Raw genomic sequence first — 20,631 nt, forward strand, 5'->3', positions numbered from 1 at the left:
CCCACTGCCACCAGTTGTCACGAAGTCACTGAGGAGATGCTCTGGAACTACTCCCTACGAAGCCAGTCAGGACTCTAGGGGAGCATACCTCCTCTTTCTGAGCATACTGTCTCCAGGACAAGAAGCTTACACAGCTTCTACCTTCCTGGGTCTGACCTCAGAGCATTCAGCATCCCCTTCCACACTGTGCACTTCCCGCAGCAAGTCTGCCTGGCGGGGCTCCTGGGGAAGCCAGAGGGCCCTGCACCCCAACTCCACAGTCATGTGACTCTCAGCCAGCCGGTAAAACAGAAGGTTTGTTAGTCGACAGGAACACAGGGTAGAAAAGAACTTGTTAGCACAGAAGTCAGTGACTTTCAGCCAAGTCCATCTTGGGGGGAGGGGAATCCAGAGCCAGGGCTGTGGTCCTCCCCCTGAGCCCCAAGCCAGCGGAGACTGACTCGCTTCCAGCTGCCTGGCTCCTGCCCTGCCCATTGCTCCTCCTCCGGCCTCAAGAGTCACCTGGTCACTCTTAGGTTATGAAGGGGTGGCCATAGCATCCATGTAGACAGCTGGAGTAACCCCCGCAAAAGTCACCCATGCTTATTCCCACCACCTAGATATTGGTGCAATACACAGGGAAACTGAGGCACACACACCATTCGTGCAAAACAGTAAGACTCCTATACAACATAACAAGGGGAAATCCCCACTTTGTCACACCCCATCACCCCACAAATTGCAGGGAGGTCTGGCCCCTCTGTTACGCTGACCCCAATCCCCCACACATCACAGGGAGGTCTGGCCCCTCTCCTGCACTGACCCCAATACCCCACATCTTTCAGAGGGGTCTTGCCCCTCCCTAGCCCTGACTGCATCACCCCACATATCTACACATAATGGGGGGGTCTGGTCCCTTCCCAAGAATGACCCCTTCACACTACACATCGTAAGGGGATCTGGCCTCTCCCCCGCAATGACCCCATCACTACACACATCGCAGGGGGTTCTGGCACTTCCCCTGAACTGACCGCATCACCCCAGACATCGCGGGGGGGGGGTGGGGTCTGGCCCCTCCAACACACAGAACCCATTACCCTCCACATAGCAGGGGTGTCTGGACAGTCCCATGCACTGACCCCATCACCCCACACATGGCGGGGGGGGGCTGGTTCCTCCCCCGCAATGACCCCATCATGCCACACATTGCAGGGGGGTCTGGCACTGCCCCCACAATGACCCTATAACCCCACACATCGTAGGGGGTCTGGCCTCTCTACTGCATTGACCCCATCACCCCACACATAAGAGAGGGATCTGACCCCTCCCCCACACTGACCTCATCACCCCACACATCACTGGGGTATCTCGCCCCTCCCGTGTATTGTCCCCATCTCCCCACTCATCACAGCGGGGTCTGGCCACTTCCCCTTATTGACTCCAACACTCCACACATTTCAGGGTTCTGGCCCCTCCCCCACACTGACCCCATTACACCACCCATTGCAGGGGGGGGTCTGTCTCCTAAGCCACACTGACCCCATCAGCCCACACATCAAAGGGGGTCTGTCGCCTCCCACCCCACTGACCCCATCACTCCACACATCCCAGGGGGGTCTGAACCCTTCCCCGCACTGACCCCATATCACCATTACATAGCAGGATGGTCTGGCCCAGTGGTGAGCTGCAGCCGGTTCGCACCGGTTCACGCGAACCGGTTGTTAAATTTAGAAGCCCTTTTAGAACCGGTTGTTCCCCGTGGGACAAACTGGTTCTAAAAGGGCATTTAAATTTAACAAGAGCTCCCTGCTGCCTGGCCCCAGCTCACCTCAGCTCTGCCTCCACCTCCTGCCATGAATGCTCCTCCTTGCTTCTCCTCCCCCCCTGCTTCCCGCGAATCAGCTGTTCGCGCGGGAAGCCTGGGAGGGCTGAGAAGCAAGCAGGCTTCCCTGGCCCAGGAAGACGACGCTGAGGTAGGAAACTAGGGGGGGCCGTGTGCCCTGGCCGGTCTCCAGCCGCGGCCCATCCCTGGCCGCAACCCCCCGACCCCCCGTCCCCAGCAGCGTTCCCGGCCACGACCCTGCCCGGCCCCGCGTCCCCGACCCTCCCCGGCCACCCGGCCCCGGCCGCGGCACCCCCCCCCCGGCCCCGCGTCCCGCGTCCCCGGCCCCGACCCTCCCTGGCCCCGCGTCCCCAACCCTCCCCGGCCACGTCACCCCCTCCTCGGCCCTGCGTCCCCCCCCCGCGTACCCGGCCGCGTCCCCCCCCGCCCCCCGGCCCCGTGTCCCCCCCTGACCCCGACCCTGCCCAGACCCGCGTTCCCGGCCGCGACCCTGCCTGGCCCCGCGTTCCCGGCCGCGACCCTGCCCGGCCTCGCGTCCCCGACCCTCCCCGGCCACGCCCCATCCCCGGGTCCCCGCCCAGCCCCGACCCTCCCCGGCCACCGGCCCCGGCCGTGGCACCTCCCCCCCAGCCCCGTGTCCCCCCCCCCGTCCCTGGCCACGACCCTGCCCGGCCCCGCGTTCCCGGCCGCGGCACCCCGGCCCCGCGTTTCCCCCCCCCGGTACCCGGCCGCATCCCCCCCCGGCCCCGCATCCCCGGCCGCCCGCCTCCGGCCGCATCCCCCCCCGGCCCCGCCGTGCCCCCACCTACCCAGATGCCCGGCTCTGGGCACGGCCCCCCAGTTCCGGCCCGGCCTGGCCCCGTGGCTCCAGCCGCCCCTGCTGTTTTGCCACGGGGCCGGGCTCCGGCAGCGCGGGTCTGGGCGTGGCGGCGGCCCCGGCTGCCCGGCTCCAGCTCTGGCCGCGGCCCTCCCTGGCTCCACCTGGCCAGCCGCCTGGCTCCGGCCGCCGGGTTCCCGCCGCATCCTCCTGTCCCGGCCCCGCGTCCCCGGGCTCCCGGCTCCAGCAGCGGCCGGACTGTAGCCGCCAGCCACGTCCAGGCAGCGCGGTGAGGGGGCAGGGAGGGGGTGTTGGAGAGAGGGTAGGGGAGTTTGGGGGTGGGGGGTCAGAGGGCAGGGAACAGGGGGATTGAATAGGGGCAAGGGTCCCGGTGGGGCAGTCAGAAAGGATCAGGGGTTGGATGGGGCGGTGGGAGGCAGTCGGGGCAAGGATTCCAGGGGCAGTCAGGGGACAGAGAGAAGGAGTGGTTGGATGGGGCAGGGGTCCTGGGGGGCCATCAGGAATGAGAGGAGGGGTTGGATGGGGCGGCGGAGGGTACTCAGGGTACAGGGAAGGGGGGTGGATGGGGCAGGGGTTCCTGGGGTGGGGGGGCATCAAGGAACGCGGGGGGTTGGTTGGGGCAGGAGTCCGGGGGAGGTGCATGATCCCTCCTGGGGTGAGGAGGGAACCGGTTGTTATGATTTTGGCAGCTCATCACTGGGTCTGGCCCCTACCCTGCACTGACCCTATCTCCCCATACACCTCAGGGGGGGTCTGGCCCTCCCCCATATTAACCCCATCACCCCACACACAGTGGGGGTTCTGGCCCCTCACCCACACTGACCCCTTCACCCCACATGTCCGGGGGGGGTCTGGCCCCACTGCCACACTGACCCCATTACTCCACACATTGCGGGGGGGGGGGAGAGCATTGGCTCCTCCATCACATAGACCCCATCTCCCCACACATCGCAGGACGGGGGTCTGGCCCCTCCTGCACACTGAGCCCTTCACCCCACACATTGCAGGTGGGTCTGGCCTCTTCCCCGCAGTGAGCCCATTATCCCACACGTCGTGGGAGGGGTCTGGTCCCTCCACCGCATTGATCACATCGCCCCACACGTTGCAGGGGGGTCTGGCGCCTCCCCCGTACTGACCCCATCACCCATCATATCGCAGGGGGGAGGGGTCAGTGTGCTGCCTGGGTTTTCCGTCTGGGGGTGGTGCGGGGGGGGCGGGTTTGGTGTGTTCCTGGGGGGCAGGCGGGCCTCGGTACGGGGGGGTTAGGGAGGCGAAGGTGGGCGTGGAGTGTGGCTGTGATGGGGGAGGGGCCGGCGGTGGGCGTGTCACCCCGGTCGGGTAGAGCGATGGGTGGGGCCGGGGGCGGGTTCCCGCGGGTTGGGCGGGGCCTGTGAGGCGGGGCCGCACATTGGGCGGGGCCGGGGGCGTATCTCGTCGTGGGTCTGGGCGGTTGGGGGCCGGGCGGGCAGACGCGGCTCGGCTGCGATGCGGTTGGATCTGGTGCTGCGCTGTGATTGGATGTGGCGCGCTCGTACTGTCGGTTGCTAGGTTCCGTGCGCCGCCCCTCCCCTAGGTACGTGCTTGCGCGGGGTCGCGCTCGCTCGGTGCTTTGCGCTCGGTTGGTGCCGGTGGTGGCCGGTCCCCGGCAGGGAGCGGCCTTCTCCGCGTCCGGCCGGGGCTACCTCAGCGCCTGCCGCTCTGGTGAGGGTTCCGCGCGTGCCGGGCCTGAGGCGAGGAGGTGGCTCGGGTATTTGTGGCGGGGCCTGCAGTGCAGGGCTGGGCCCGGTGGGGTGGCTGGGGCTGTGCTCACCCGGGGGGCGGGTGTCGGGCTCCGGGGGGGATAGCTGGGGCTGTGCTCGCCCTGTCTCGTGGGGTGTGGCTGGGGTCACTGGGGAGCTGGCTGGGGCTGTGCTCGCCCCGGGGGTGGGGGGGGGGGTTACTCTTCCCCGTTTCGGCTCTGGGCGGGGGTTGGGCCGTACACGCCGGGGGATAGTGCTCTCCGCCTCCCTCGGCAGTGGGGTGTTATCGTTAGCGTTGTGCCTTGTAGCGGGGGGAATTAACACTGCTGCGAGGGCAGTCACCTGAACGGGAGGGCTCAGGGTTGGTGGTGGGGGATTCTATACCTCTTCCCTGGCTACTAGCAGATACTCCTGCACATCCTGTCTCGTCTAAGGCAGGATTAGGGTCCTAAGTGTCTCCTACATTCCCATCGTCTCCCATCTTATGCCCCTGTCGCTTAGGGGGCAGCCCACATTGAGTTACCCTGCACATGCCCTCTTTTAGAGTCCAGGCATAAAACTCATCCCTTTCTACTTAGCTTGAAGTGCCTTGGGCTGCATTTGGCTTGAGTGACTGGGCTCTGAGGTCACCTCTGCATTTGGATACCCTGAAGATGGGCGTGGTAGACATAGTTGGTGGTCTTATTTGGTATTGAGCTGGAAGTCCCATCTTCCAGCTCTTGTGACAAAAGTTATCATGCTCTTGCGTGCAGTAGTTACCCCCTTGTCCTTCTAGTGGTGTGTTGTAGTTAGAATTGGAAGGATTAGTTTTTTTTATTGGTATGTCTGCAAACATCGATTTCACCATACATGCCAAAATATTTCCCTCAATAATAGGTGAAATGTACAGATCGGCAAATTAAGAAAAATGCTGCTTGAGAACTTATTAGAGTTTTCTTTATGGATATTTGCTTTGTGTTCTGTCACGTGATAACAATTTGTGTTGTAACTGTTATAAAACTTTTTGAATCTCAGCATCTCCTGTCATTAAATAATTGTCTATCTCACCATAATTTCCTGAAACTGTTAACATTTAAATGAATAAAATTGGAAAAAAAAATCTTAAAAATAAACATTAATTATCAAAATTATAAAAAAATAAGAATTGAATTCTGCCAAGGCTGATTGTAGTGTGTCGGGCCCTACAGTCTGTACACAGTCCGTCATGCTTACTGTTCTCTGGTTTGGTTGTGAATATGGCAAGGTTTCTCTATAAGGACAATAGCTATAATTCTTCTCATCATGATTGTAGAATCATATTGTCCTGTTCACATTAACAAATACTGTTAGAATCTGTCTGCTCCTGATTATGGTAGAGCTGTGCTAGTGCAACTAGGTGAGTAGGGTGGTTGGCTCCTAACCTAGCAGTTTTCTCAAGGGTTGACATCTTTAGTTCTGTCTGGGGACACATTGTCCAATGCCATGTTCTGGTTAGTGGTGTTACGCTTGTACACCAATGCCCACTGGTGCCTAGCTGAGAGCTACTAACTGAGAGGAGAAGCTTCCCACCCCTACCCTATCCCTTGTTACAAGGCTTCTCTTGATGTTTATAAACTGAGGGAGGAAGGGAGTCCTGGCCCTCCAGCCCCAAAGTAGGTCTTGCCCTCTTCCTGGTTATTCTTCATGGAAGATTTTGTTGTATGAACCTGTCCAAAATTGGTTTTGTAAGAAGGTTTTTACTTGTCAGTTGCTGAGCCACAGATTGTATTAATAATAATTTGCTGTAGGGTGTGTGGTGGCAGCAGATGTTCTTGGGGACTTGAAAGGACTGAAAGCCAAATACTATGTCTTACAGTACAACTGAGGCCAGCACCAATAGACATCCTTTCATGGCTTATTGCTCAGCTACTCCAAGAAAGAATGATCTGGATCATTTTGGGGTGAATCCTAATAACAGTGATTTTTAGAAAGCAAATAAAGTGCAAGTTTCATTATGTTTTGTTCTTAAGTGGGGAAATGGACCATGGCTGCGGTGGGGATTTAGCCACTGAATCTGTAGTGTTTCAGTTGGCATGTTCAGTGCAGGTGATCGCATCACAAATCGAGTTCTCCAAGAAAACCTTCAGCACTCCACAGGGGTCTCCTCATAGATCAGTCCAGAGATATGTTTATGGCCCTGCTGCGAGCTAAATAGCCAGCTTTGTTAGCCTAGCACAGGGGTGGGCAAACTTTTTAGGCTGAGGGCCACATCTGGGTGGGGAAATTGTGTGCAGGAGGGAGTGTGGAGTGTGGGAGGGGATGCGGTGTGCAGGAAGGGGCTCAGGGCAAGGGATTGGGGCAGAGAAGGGGTGTGGGGTGTATGAGGGGGCTCAGGGAAGGAGTTTGGGGTGCAGGACGGGGCTCAGAGAAGGGGTGCAGACTGGGAGGGGGCTCAGGGCAGGGGTACGGGTACAGCGGGGGTTGGGGTGCAGGAGGGGAGTCGGGTGTATGAGGGGGCTCAGGGCAGGGAATTGGGGGGCAGGGGGCAGGTGGGTTGGGCTCTGGCCCGGTGTCGCTTACCTAAAGCAGCTCCAGGGTGGCAGTGGTGTGCACCGGGGCCAGGGCAGGCTCCCTGCATGCCTGCCCTGGCCCCAAGCCTTGCTGCTCCAGGAAGTGTTGTGGCCCCTGGGGGGGAAGGGCTCTGTGTGTGCTGCCCTTGCTGTGCCTCCAGATACCTCCCCTGAAGCTCCCATTGGCCACTGTTCCCTGTTCCTGGCCAATGGGAGCTGACGGAGCAGTGCCTGGAGGCAAGGGCAATGCATGGAGCCTTCTGCCCCCCCACCCTGGGGGCTGCAAGAAAGTGGTGCCGGCCGCCTCTGAGAGCAGCGCAGTGCCCGTGGTGCCAAGGAGGGAATCCCGTGGGCAGGATCCAAGCCCTGATCATGCTTAGCATCACCCTGCCTGAGTAACTTACCACTTTTGCCAGGTCCAGACATCCTAGTACTCCTTGCAGACTGTATTTGCTTCTGGACTCTTTGCCTCAAACTTTAAAATGCACTTCCATTCTGAAAAGTGACTCTACAGAAGTCATTGTTTTGTGTGTGTGAAATAAAAAGGGTTTAGTGGACAAGAAAAGACTCCCCCCTGCCAACCCTGCAAACTTGCCTCCCCCAAGGCTCTGAGAATTAAGCCAGGTTCTTTCCATGTTGTGCATGACTAGTAATCAAGGCTCTGCAGACTGTATTAAACCCTTTGTCTTCATTAGGTTGGCACAGATGTAACTGATTTGGATCTTAGTAAACAATTCTGTTGCACAAGAAGGAATAGATTCCAATGTTCTCTTTAGGTGTGCTGGCTCATCAGAAGTAAAGAGCAATAAAACTAATCCCTAGTCAGCAAAGTCTAAATCTGTAGCCCCTAAAGCTAATCTCTAGACCCTTCAAATCAGCAGACCTGACTCTGGTGGTGTATGTGCATGGGGCAATTGTGGATCAGGGAGGTGCTATTTTTGTGTAGTTGCCTTTCAGAATAGCACTGCTCTTTCGGAATTGGCCTAAGGCAGATAGCAGAATTCTGTGTAAATGAGTAGTGATTACCCTGAGCTTTGCTGCCAATGACCCCTTGCTGGTGGTCCAGGGAGGAAGAATGTGGAGGAAGCCAGTTTTGCTACTGGGAAGTGTGTGACCTCTGGACAGTAGTGTGCTCCCTAGATACTGGCTGAACAGTGTCCTTGACTTGTAGTGGTGAGAACTGGTGTTGACAGACATTTCCTCTCCTTAAAGCATGACAAAACCCCCTTTTCTATGGTAAATACCAAGCACTTACCTAGTTCATCTCAATCCTTCCTGGCAGGAGGCCCTGCTTCTTCTCAGGTGCCCCCTGTGTAATATGGCCTCCAGTGCCTCTTGCCCCAGGCATGCTGCTGCTCTTGTTTATATTTTTAGTTTATAGTGCTATTTTTAAAAAGTTTTAGTTTGATGTATTCCTTCCCACCTCCAGGGCCCTCAGTTTAATAGTCTCTAACTGTAGGTTTCTTTGTAAAATGTCTCCTGCTCCTTCTATTGCAAGCATCTTAGGCTTTGGCTACACTTGCATTTCAAAGTGCTGCCGCGGCAGCGCTTTGAAGCGCTAAGTGTAATCAAAGCACCAGCGCTGGGAGAAAACTCTCCCAGCGCTGTCCGTACTCCACTTCCCTGTGGGGAATAACGGACAGCGCTGGGAGCGCGGCTCCCAGCGCTGGGGCTTTGACTACACTGGCGCTTTGTAGCGCTGCAATTTGCAGCGCTGCAGAGGGTGTGGTTTCACACCCTGCTGCAGCGCTGCAAATGTGTAAGTGTAGCCAAGCCCTTAAACCACTTATTCGTTCTTCCTGATACTCGTCATTGCACTCTCCTATCCTAAATATAGGGTAGTGTTCCAGGCTCCTCCCCCCCCCCCCCCAAAAAAAAAAGCCTGATAGTAAGATGAAATGTTTGGAATGCCACTACTTAGAGAAATAATCAGCAAAGCCTAGCTTACTGGGTTTTGGATCTTACTTTTTCCTTGATGCTGGAATTTGCCATTAGATTCCTGTGGGTGTCTGAACTACTCTTGCATTAGAGAAAAACTTTGTGCGGGAGCATGTCAGTTTGAAAAATGCACATCTCTCCGATAATCAGTATATAAATGTTTGTAATAAATTCTTGGTAACAGCATTGGACTCACTGAGCTGGAAAAACATGTGCCAGTGGGCTGATACATCAGCATTTCTGCTCTAAATTTTGTAGTATAGATTTTGTATGGAATTTTTTTAAATGTTGTCACTTAGGCCATGGCTACACTTGCAAATTTGCAGCGCTGCAGCAGGGTGTGAAAACACACCCTCTCCAGCGCTGCAAATTGCGGCGCTGCAAAGCACCAGTGTGGTCAAAGCCCCAGCGCTGGGAGCGTGGCTCCCAGCGCTGTACGTTATTCCCCACAGGGAGGTGGAGTACGGACAGCGCTGGGAGAGCTGTCTCCCAGCGCTGGCGCTTTGACTACACTTAGCGCTTCAAAGCGCTGCCGCGGCAGCGCTTTGAAGTGCAAGTGTAGCCATAGCCTGAATTGGCCCAAGAAATGGCCTGCTTTCATTGCAGATTAAGCCCATTACTTCTTGTCCTACTGTCAGTGGAACTGGAGAACAATTGATTTCTGTCCTGTTTGTAACACCCTTAACATATTTGAAGACTTATCTGGTCCCCTTCAGTCACCTTTTCTTAAGTCTAAACATGCCCGTTTTTTTAAACCTTTCCTCATAGGTCAAGTGTTTAAACCTTTTGTCTTTTTTTTTTTTTGCTCTCCTCTGGACTCTCTCCAGTTTGTTCACATCTTTCTAAAATATGGCATCCAGAATTGGACACAGTACTCCAGCTGAGGCCTCACCACTGCCAAGTAGAATGGGGCAATTACCTCCAGCATCTTATATGATATTGCTGTTAATACACCCAAGAATATCAGCTTTTTTTGTAACTACATCATATTGTTGACTCATTTAATTTGTGACCCCCTGTACCATCAGATCCATTTCAGCAGTACTACCACCTAGCCAGTTATTTCCCATTTTGTAGTTGAGCATTTGATTTTTTTTCCTTCCTATGTGTAGAATTTTGCACTTGTCTTTATTTAATTTCATCTTATTGATTTCAGACCAATTCTCTAATTTGTCAAGGTCATTTTGATGTCTAATGCTGTTCTCCAAAGTGTTTGCAACCCTTCTCAGTTTAGTATAATGCATGAATTTTATGACCATTATCCAAGGTATTAGTGAAAATATTGAACATTACTGGATCCAGGACTAACCCCTGCAGGACCCCGCTAGGGACATCCTCTCAGTCTGATAGCAAACCATTAATAACTACTATTTGACTATGGTTCTTCAGCCACTTTGTGCGCCCACCTTGTAGTAAGTTCATCTAGAGCACATTTCCTTAGTTTTCTTATGAGAATGTCATATGGCACTATCGAAAGCTTTACTAAAATCAAGATACATCATATCTACTGTTTCCCCTTCTTTCCTTCAAAGAAGGAAATTAGGTTGGTTTGGCATTATTTGTTGTTGATAAATCCATGCTGGTTATTCTTTATAACCTTGTTATCCTCTGGGTGCTTATAAATTGATTGTTTAATGATTTGTTCCAATATCTTTCCAAATACTGAAGTTAGGCTGACTGGTTTATAGTTCCCCTTTTTAACGACAGGTACTATGTTTGCCCTTCTCCAGTCCTCTGAGACATCACCTGTTGTCCATGAGTTTTTGAAGATAATTTGTAACAATTCCAATATTGCTTCAGCTAGTTCCTTAAGCACCTTATAATGAATTCAATCACCCTGCTGACTTGAATACAGCTAACTTATCTAAATGTTCTTTAACCTGTTGTTTTGGGTTGGCTTCATTCCCTCTTGTTACTATTAGTTGTGTTAAGTATCAGGTCACCATTAACCTTTTTATTGAAGACTGAAGCGAGATAGGCATTGAACATCTCAGCCTTCTTGATGTCATCAGTTATTAGCTCTCCTTCCCTGCTAAGCAGGGAACCTACACTTTCCATTATCTTTCTCTTGCTTCTGATGTGTTTAAAGAACCTCTTATTGCCTTTTATGTTCCTTGCTAGGTGTAACTTTGTGCCTTAGCTTTTCTGATTTTGTCCCTACATGCTTGTGCTATTCTTTGGTACTCATCTGTAGATTTTATCCATGTTTCTATTTTTTCTAGGATTCCTTTTTGATTTTCAGGTCATTAAAAAGCTCCTGATGAAACCCTATTGGCCTCTTACTATCTTTCCTTTGCATTAGGATAGTTTGATGTTGTGCCTTTAACAGTGTCTCTTTGAGAAACTGCCAGCTCTCCTGAACAACTTTATCCCTTAGATTTTCTTCCTATGGGACTTTACCTACCAGTTCTCTGGGTTTGTAAATTTGCTTCTTTTTTTTTTTGTTTTTGGAAGTACATTGTCTTTATTCTACAGCGTTCACTCCTTTAGAATCACGAAAAATCTATCATTCATGATTACTTCATCCAAATTGTCTTACACTTTCAGAGTCACAACCCATTCCTCCAGAATCATGTCTAAAATGGCTATACCCCTGGTTATTTCTCCCCATTTTCTGATACAAAAAGTTGTTCCCAGTACATTAAGAACTTGTTGGAAACTTTGTTTTGCCATATTACTTTTTCAACAGATGTCTGGGTAGTGAGTCCCTCTTTACTACCAGGTCTTGTGTTTTGGTTATTTCTGTTCTGGAAATGCCTCATCCTCCACCTCTTCTTGATTTGGTTGTTTATAGTAGACCTACCATGACGACATCCCTGTTTTTTTTCCCCCTTTATCTTTACCCAGGGACTGTCAACTGTCTGCCTCTCATCTCCTTCTGGACCTCAGAACAAGTGTGTATATATACTTGAGATATAGTGTAATACCGCCTCCCTTTTTACCCTGCCTATCCTTAATGAACAAGTTACACCTCTCTCTACCAATGTTCCAGTGATGAGATTTATCCCACCAAGTCTGTGTTGCCAGTTAAGTTGTAATTTAGCTTACGTACATATGTCCTGTTTTTATGTACAGACAGCTAAGATGCTGAGCAGATTGTCCCACTGATTTTCCTCTTGTTACTACGATGACCCAATTGTAATTTTCCATGTGTCTCCCCCTTCCCCCAACATGTAGCCCTCTGTTAAAGTTGTGTTTTTGTGCTTACCTGCTGTGGGCTTCTGTCACATGCACCATTTGAACCTAGTTTAAAGCCCTCCTAACTAGGTTGATGAGTTGGTGTGCAAAGATGCTCTTTTCTTTCTTAGGGCTTGGCTACACTTACAAGTTGCAGCGCTGGTGGAGGCTTTCCAGCGCTGCAATTACACCCCGTCCACACTTGCAGGGCACAACCAGTGCTGCAACTCCCTGGCTGCAGCGCTGGCTGAAAACCCATCCCGGCAGGGGTATAAGGAGTGCAGCGCTGGTGATCCAGCGCTGCTCAGCAGGTGTGGACACTCACCAGCGCTTTAAGTGTCCTCCAGGGAATAAGGAGTTATCCCAGAATTCCTGTTCAGCCACTCTGCTCATCAGTTTGCACTCTACTGCTCTTGCCTCAGGTGACCCACCCTTTAAATGCCCCGGGAATTTTAAAAATCTCCTTCCTGTTTGCTGCAGCCAGGTGTGTGTGGAGTGCAATCAGTTAATCTTTCCAGGTGACCATGCCTCCACGCGGCAAACGAGCCCCAGCATGGAGCAATGGCGAGCTGATGGACCTCATCAGTGTTTGGGGGGAGGAATCTGTGCAGGCACAGCTGCGCTCCAGCCGTAGGAATTACGATATCTTTGAGCAGGTATCAAGGTCCTTGCTGGATAGGGGCCATGATCGGGATGCGCTGCAATGCAGGGTGAAAGTTAAAGAGCTGCGGAGTGCCTATTACAAAGCCCGCGAGGGCAATCGCCGATCCGGAGCTGCCCCCACGACCTGCCGTTTTTACAGGGAGATGGACGCGATACTTGGGGGTGACCCCACTGCCAATCCCAGGACAACGATGGACACTTCTGAGCAGGCTGGGGGACAGGAGGAGGCGGAGGCGGCGGGGGGGAGGAAACCGCGAGTGAAGCTCCTGGGATGGGGGAAGACACCCCAGAGTGGGCATGCAGCCAGGAGCTCTTCTCAAGCCAGGAGGAAAGTACCCAATCGCAGCAGCCAGCAGTTGCAGAAGGACAAGCAGAGGAGCGGGTTACCGGTAAGCGGCTTTTATTTTCTGGGTGGAAATGTTTCTGGAGAGGAAGGGGGGTTATGGCTGCATGCATGCCAGACTAGAATAGCCCGTTGATGTGGTCTATCACGTCGCGGTAATCTGCTTCAGTTATCTCAGCAAAAGTTTCAGCCAGAGCGTGGGCAATATGCCTGCGCAGGTTTATAGGCAGAGCCACTGTGTTCCTTGTCCCAGTCACGCTGACGCGTCCGCGCCACTGTGCTGCGAGTGGGGGGGGGGACCATTTCTGAACACAGGCAAGCCGCATAGGGTCCCGGGCGGAATCCACATTGCTGTAAAAGAGCCTCCCGCTGTTCCCTAGTGACTCACAGCAGGGAGACATCTTCCAGGATTAACTCCTGTGAAAAATGTTGGGAGACTCTTTAGTGAAGAGATAGGGAGATAGTGAAGATCACCCCTGCAGCTGCATCTTCACTCAACCCCTCTATCACTCCAGATTACCCGAAGCAACCAGCTCCCCTCTATCAATCAAGCCCCACTTCTCCCTCTATAAGCACCCCTCACTCACCATTTCGTGGCTTCTGTTGTGTTATGTGTGTGGGAAAAGAATGCTAAAGTGAGAACTCCCTCAGTGTAACAATTCATGTCTGAGATAGTGAATACAATGCTGCCCCTGTTAAATGTTGTCATTTCTGGGTTTCTACAGTGACCTTGACTGCTGGACTGAGCAGATGTTCCACAGCACAGAGGCTGCACAATTTGAGAAAAAATCCCCGAAAGAGCAAAGAGGACATGCTGAGGACATTCTTCAACACTCTGCTAGAGAGAGTAAAGAATTGAAGGAGTGGAGAGAAAAGGAAAGCAAGATCCGCCAGAGGGAAAGCAGGAACCGGCAGAGAAATGCAGTGGCCAAAAGGAAAAGCACAGAGCAGCTTCTAAGCATCCTGTTGCGCCAAGCGGACTCTATCGAGTCACTCGTTGCCATGCAAGCAGAGCACTACCGTGCTACTCTCTCTCCCCCCCCCCCGTCTCAAAGCTTTTTGCCTTGTGCCCCAATGTCAGCTCAAACCACCTTTCCCCAGCATTCAGGTTCTTACCACCACCAGCTGCCTCCAACACCTGTACGTTCACCAACCAGCCCTGATACCTACCACCCTTACCCTCTGCACTCAACCCCCATCACCATGCAGTATATGCACCCTGAAGTGCAGGATTCATTAAACAGCACTCCAGACAGGGCATATGCAAACTTGTGACTGTACAGTTCACCAACCCACACCCCTGCCCTCTTGTGTTCATGAAATGTTGTGTGTCTGTCAAGGAAGTTTTTTTCTTTTCAATAAAACAATTCTTGGCTTTGAAAACAGTCTTTATTATAGCAGATAGTGAAAGATACCTTAGCCCAGTAAAGAAAGAGGCACTGCAAATCATTTTAGGGATAATAGAATAACAGTGTAAACAGTGCAATTCACTCCCATGCAAGGCAGCAAACATTACTGTTGGCTTTCAGCCTCAAATTCTTCCCTCAAGGCATCCCTAATCCTTGAAGCCCTGTGCTGGGCCTCTCTATTAGCCCTGCTCTCTGGCTGTGCATATTCAGCCTCCAGGACTTGAACCTCGGTGGTCCATGCCTGACTGAATGTTTCACCCTTCCCTTCACAAATATTATGGAGGGTACAGCAAGCGCATATAACCGCGGGGATGCTGCTTTCCCCCAAGTCTAGCTTCCCATAGAGACATCTCCAGCGAGCTTTTAAACGCCCAAAAGCACACTCCACAGTCATTCGGCACCGGCTCAGCCTGTAGTTGAACCGGTCCTTGCTCCTGTCAAGCTTCCCTGTATAGGGTTTCATGAGCCAAGGCAGTAACGGGTAAGCGGGGTCTCCAAGGATCACAATGGGCATTTCGACGTCCCCTACTGTGATCTCCCTGTCTGGGAAAAAAGTCCCTGCCTGCATCTTCCTGAACAGGCCACTGTTCCGAAAGATGCGTGCATCATGCACCTTTCCAGGCCAGCCTGTGTAAATGTCAATGAAACGCCCGCGGTGATCCACAAGCGCCTGGAGAACCATAGAGAAATACCCCTTACGATTAACGTACTCTGATGCCAGGTGGGGGGGGGCAGAATAGGAATATGCGTCCCATCTATCGCCCCTCCACAGTTAGGGAAACCCATTTGTGCAAAGCCATCCACAATGTCCTGCACGCTCCCCAGAGTCACGGTCTTTCTTAGCAGGATGCGATTAATTGCCTTGCAAACTTGCATCAAAACGATTCCAACGGTCGACTTTCCCACTCCAAACTGGTTCCCGACCGACCGGTAGCTGTCTGGAGTTGCCAGCTTCCAGATTGCAATAGCCACCCGCTTTTCCACCGTCAGGGCAGCTCTCAATCTTGTGTCCTTGCGCCGCAGAGTGGGGGCGAGCTCAGCACACAGTCCCATGGAAGTGGCTTTTCTCATACGAAAGTTCTGCAGCCACTGCTCGTCATCCCAGACTTCCATGACGATATGATCCCACCACTCAGTGCTTGTTTCCCGAGCCCAAAAGCGGCGTTCAACGGTGCTGAGCATTTCCGTGAATGCCACAAGCACTTTAGTGTCGCACGCGGCAGGAGAATCGATATCGATATCATCGTCAGACTCCTCACTGTCACTTTGGAGCTGAAGGAATAGCTCGATTGCCAAACGTGTTGTGCTGGCGACACTCATCAGCACAGTCCTCAGCAGCTCGGGCTCCATTTCCCACAGAAATCGCGATTCACACACAGAGCAGAAAGACACTCACAATGGCGCCAAACGTTGCCAGAAAGACAGAATGCTGGGATGTGAAGCGATGCACCATGGGGCGTTGGAACAGGAAGCGGAATGACCCACACACTTCCTTCCCCTTCCCACAATACTCAGCGCCAAAACGGGACGAGGTGTTCTGTGGGATAGCTGCCCACAATGCACCTCTCAATACAGCGCTGGAAAGTGCTGCAAGTGTGGCCACACTCCAGCGCTGGCCCTACACAGCTGCATGACCAGCGCTGTAATTCCCAGCGCTGCAACTTGTAAGTGTAGCCAAGCCCTTAGTCAGGTGGACCCTGTGACACTGCACCCCATATGCTTCAGAAAAGTATGCTTGGAATGTGAATATAATGTAACTGTAATATGCTTTATGCAAAAGATCTCTTGTAAGGTATCATTACAAGGCTTATAATCTGAGTGTGTTCATCCTATTTTTATGTATGTGTCATTCTTGTATCTAAAACTAGAAATATAACGTTAACTCTGAGGTCTTGTTGTAATTATGCAAAGTGTGGGCTTGGAATCTTGATGGCTCCCATTAACTAGGACAATTAGTTGTGAATGGTTCTGTTTACTCACAAACCTTGCTGGGTATGTGCAGGCCAACCCTGAAAGAATGGAGAATGAGGTCTTACAGTGACATGATCATGTCACCTGGTACTGGAATCCATCTTAAACCTGGTACTTTTCCATTTAGAAGGAGGGGTGGGGACCCAGAGACACACAAGATTCCCACATTATGCCAAATATATAAAAGGGGGTGGAACAGAACAAAGGGGGTCCCAGTGGTGTGAAATCCCCTGCTTTTCACCTAAGATGCATGCTGGAATTAAAAAGAACTGTACCAGGGAAAGGATTGGGCCCAGACTAAGAAGGAGTCTAGTTTGTGAAAGAAGCTTATTGGAGGGTGAGATTTACCTGTTTTCAGTTTCTTAATATATTTGGTTTAGATTTGTGTGTGTTGTTTTATTTTGATTGGTAACTTATTTTGTCCTGTCATCACTTAAAACCACTGAAATCCTACTTTTTATACTGAATTAAATTACTTTTGTTGATTAGTAAACCCAGAGTAAGTGATTAATACCTGGGTGAGCAAACAACTGTGCATATTTCTCTATCAGTGTTATAGAGGGTGAACAATTTGAGTTTTACTCTGTATAAGGCTTATACAGAGTAAAACAGATTTATTTGCGGTTTGGATCCCATTGCAATCTGGGTGTCTGGGTGCTGGAGATAGGTGACTTGCTGTGTAGTTTTTGGTTAAAGTCTGTAGCTTCAGGGGCGTGGACCAGACCTGGCTCAACAAGGCAGGGTTCTGGAGTCCCAAGCTGGCAATGAAAAACGGGCTCAGAGGTAATTCCAGCACATCAGGTGACAGTCCCAAGGGGGGTCTCTGTGACCGAACCCATCACAGACCCTATCTCATCCTAGCATTCGCCCTTCCCAGAACAGCATCCCACGGTTGAGAAAGCCAAAACCCTTCCGTTGTGCCACTGTCTGCTCAGCCATGTATTTGTCTCCAGGATGTAGGTGTCTCTGCCTGAGCCCTTACCCTCAACCGGAAGGATGGACAAAAACACAACCTGTGCCCCCTTTCACCCTGGCTTCCAGAGCCCTGTAGTCACCTGGCAGAATCATTAGTACTCCCGGGGATAAATGGCATGGGGTAGACTTTCCTGTGCTCCGTTAGATACAGGAGCAATAGCCTTGTGTGGAATTTCTGGATTAACAGAATGAACTCCTGTAATAGTGAATCTACTCAGGAAAATGCAGGCCTGTAATTCTCCTGTGGTGGTGTTCCATCTGTGTATTAATGGTGGGCTCAGTCAGTGTAAACAGGGCTCAGTCATTCTTGACCCTAACAAAAGCTAGCATGAAGCAGGGTTAGGCAGCATGATGGTAAAAATACTTGCACCCTGGTCTACACTAATGCTTTGGCTACACTTACACTTCAAAGCGCTGCCGCGGCAGCGCTTTGAAGCGCTAAGTGTAGTCAAAGCACCAGCGCTGGGAGAAAGCTCTCCCAGCGCTGTCCATACTCCACCTCCCTGTGGGGAATAACGGACAGCGCTGGGAGCCGCGTTCCCAGCGCTGGGGCTTTGACTACACTGGCGCTTTGCAGCGCCGCAATTTGCAGCGCTGGAGAGGGTGTGTTTTCACACCCTGCTGCAGCGCTGCAAATTTGTAAGTGTAGCCAAGCCCTACAACTTACATTCTGTTCCTAAACTGTGCTTCATTGTAGACAAGTGATTTAATCTGAAATTTCAGAGTATGTTGTGGAATCTGTTCAGATTCCAGAGCTTTAAACTTCGTCTGCTTCCTAAAGCTTTCCACACTATCTGGTTTGTGCAATACAGGCTGCTTTGGTCTTGTACTCTGATGCCAAATAGTAGTCCCTTGTTGAGTTCTGGGAACTCTGAATGACAGTGTGGAAGAACACAAATCTATGGGTAATCAGATTGACATAGCATATCCAAGGCCTTGGGATGCTGAAAAGGTAAGTTCTGCTTATGCTGGTTGCTCAGTGTGGAGAGCTTTGTGTATTACACATAGTTCATAAATTTCTTCATCATCCCTTAGACTGGGAAAAATAACAATTCCTAAAAGCTTGGATTCTAGGAAGTTTTAGTTTCTGTGAAAAAGGATAAGTTTCCAGCAAGCTACTTGTATGTTAATGCTCCTAACAACACTCAACTGCTCCTCTGTCTAGGTGTCTTATGACAGTAACTCTATCCTAATTCTATTCTGTAGCTCTCATATCTTTTCCTTGTGGGTTTGTGCTTTGGCTCAGATGAACTCTAGTTCTGATTTTATGGATCAAAATTCTAAACTGCTGATAGAAAATTCAGTAATATTGACTTAAAGTATAAAGAATCCCAGAATAAAACCTGAATGTTTGACACTGGTCTACACTACGGGGTTAGGTCAAATTTAGCCGCATTAGGTTGATTTTAAAAATGAATGTGTCCACACAACCAACTCTGTTCCGTCGACCTAAAGGGCTCTTAAAATTGACCTCTGTACTCCTTCCCGGTGAGGGGAGTAGTGCTAAAATCGACTTTGCTGAGTTGAATTGGGGTAGTGCGGCTGCAAATCGATGGTATTGGCCTCCAGGAGCTATCCCAGAGTGCTCCATTGTGACTGCTCTGGACAGCACTTTGAACTCTGATGCACTAGCCAGGTACACAGGAAAAGCCCCAGGAACTTTTGAATTTCATTTCCTGTTTGGTCAGCGTGGCGAACTCAGCAGCACAGGTGACCATGCAGTCCCTCCAGAATCACAGAGCGTAAAATGTTTCTATGCTCCCCCATCATCTCCGTCCTTGAGGTTATCACAGATTAGAAAGTGAAAAAAATGCCCTCGCGATGACATGTTTTCTGAGCTCATGCAGTCCTCCCGCACTGATAGGGCACAGCTTAATGCATGGAGGCATTCAGTGGCAGAGGCCAGGAAAGAAAGAAAGCGAGCGTGAAGAGCAGAGGCAGGACGCGATGCTGAGGCTAATGGGGGAGCAAATGGACATGGTCAAGCGTCTGTTGGAGCTGCAGAAAAGCCAACAAGAGTAGACCACCGCTGTATCCACTGTATAACCATCTACCCACTTCCCCATGTTCCATAGCCTCCTCACCCAGATGCCCAAGAACGCGGGGGAGGGAGGCAGGCTCTGGGCACCTGCCACTCCACTCCAGAGGATGGCTGAAGCAACAGAAAGCTGTCATTCAAACAGTTTGATTTTTAGTATGGCTACAATAAGCAATGTGGCCTTGTCCTTCCCTCCTCCCCCACCCTACCTGGTTTATCTTGTCCGTTATCTCATTTTTTTAATTAAGAGTGCATGGTTTCAAAACAATAGTTACTTTATTTTGAAGGGGGGGGGCAGGGTGGTTGGCTTACAGGGAATTAAAATCAACAAAGGGGGCGGGTTTGCATCAAGGAGAAACACACACAACTGTCACACAAAACCCTGGCCAGTCATGAAATTGTTTTTTCAAAGCCTCTCTGATGCGCAGCACACCTTGCTGTGCTCTTCTAATCACCCTGGTGTCTGGTGCGAAATGATTGTCTGCCATTGCTTTCGCGGAGGGAGGGGCGACTGACGACATGTACCCAAAACCACCCGCAACAATGGTTTTGCCCCATCAGGCATTGGGAGCTTAACCCAGAATTCCAATGGGCGACGGAGACTGCAGGAACTGTGGGATAGCTACCCACAGTGCACTGCTCCGTAAGTTGATGCTAGCCATGGTAGTGAGGATGCATGCTGCTGCCTTAATGCGCTTAGTGTGGACATACATAATCCACTGTATAAAATAGATTTCTAAAAATCAACTTCTATAAAATCGACCTAATTTCATAGTGTAGACATACTCTAAGCCAGTGGTCCCCAATGCGGTGCCCGCGGGCGCCGCAGTGCCCGCTGGGGCATTTGTGCGCCCGCCTAGTGCCCATCTGGGGAGAGAAGCTGTGGCCCTGCGCCTGCCAGGGACAGAGTGCTGCGGGCTCCAGTGTTCTCTGTCCTCTGTCTCTCCAGCTTCTCTCTGGATTAATATATTATGTAATATTAAATATGTTTTTCATATTATTTAATGTATAAATACAAAATAAGCCTTGAAAAATTGTTGGCGCCCGCCACACTTCTGAAAATATGAATGTGCTACTGGCCACAAAAAGGTTGGGGACCACTGCTCTAAGCCTTCCCATTAGTGATGGAAGAAAAGCTTGCTTTGTTGGAATGTGTTGTGATCTCATGTACCTAATGTTTTTCGCTGTAA

At 51.4% G+C, this 20,631-nt stretch overlaps 1 protein-coding gene across 2 annotated transcripts in view; it reads left to right on the top strand.

Moving 5' to 3' along the window:
* The first annotated feature begins 4,214 nt into the window (after positions 1-4,214).
* DAG1 (dystroglycan 1) overlaps positions 4,215-20,631 on the top strand; it is a 126,064-nt gene continuing 109,647 nt past the window's right edge. Inside the window, exon 1 of one of the 2 annotated variants that reach the window (XM_045023856.1) lies at positions 4,215-4,233. The gene's annotated coding sequence lies outside the window, so the exon portion shown is untranslated. Of the gene's footprint in view, positions 4,234-4,254; positions 4,362-20,631 lie in introns of those variants that run through there. The other variant, XM_045023855.1, reaches the window with a different exon arrangement.

This window comes from Mauremys mutica, chromosome 7 (genome assembly GCF_020497125.1).
Source record: "Mauremys mutica isolate MM-2020 ecotype Southern chromosome 7, ASM2049712v1, whole genome shotgun sequence".
In the NCBI taxonomy this organism is placed as follows: domain Eukaryota; kingdom Metazoa; phylum Chordata; order Testudines; family Geoemydidae; genus Mauremys; species Mauremys mutica.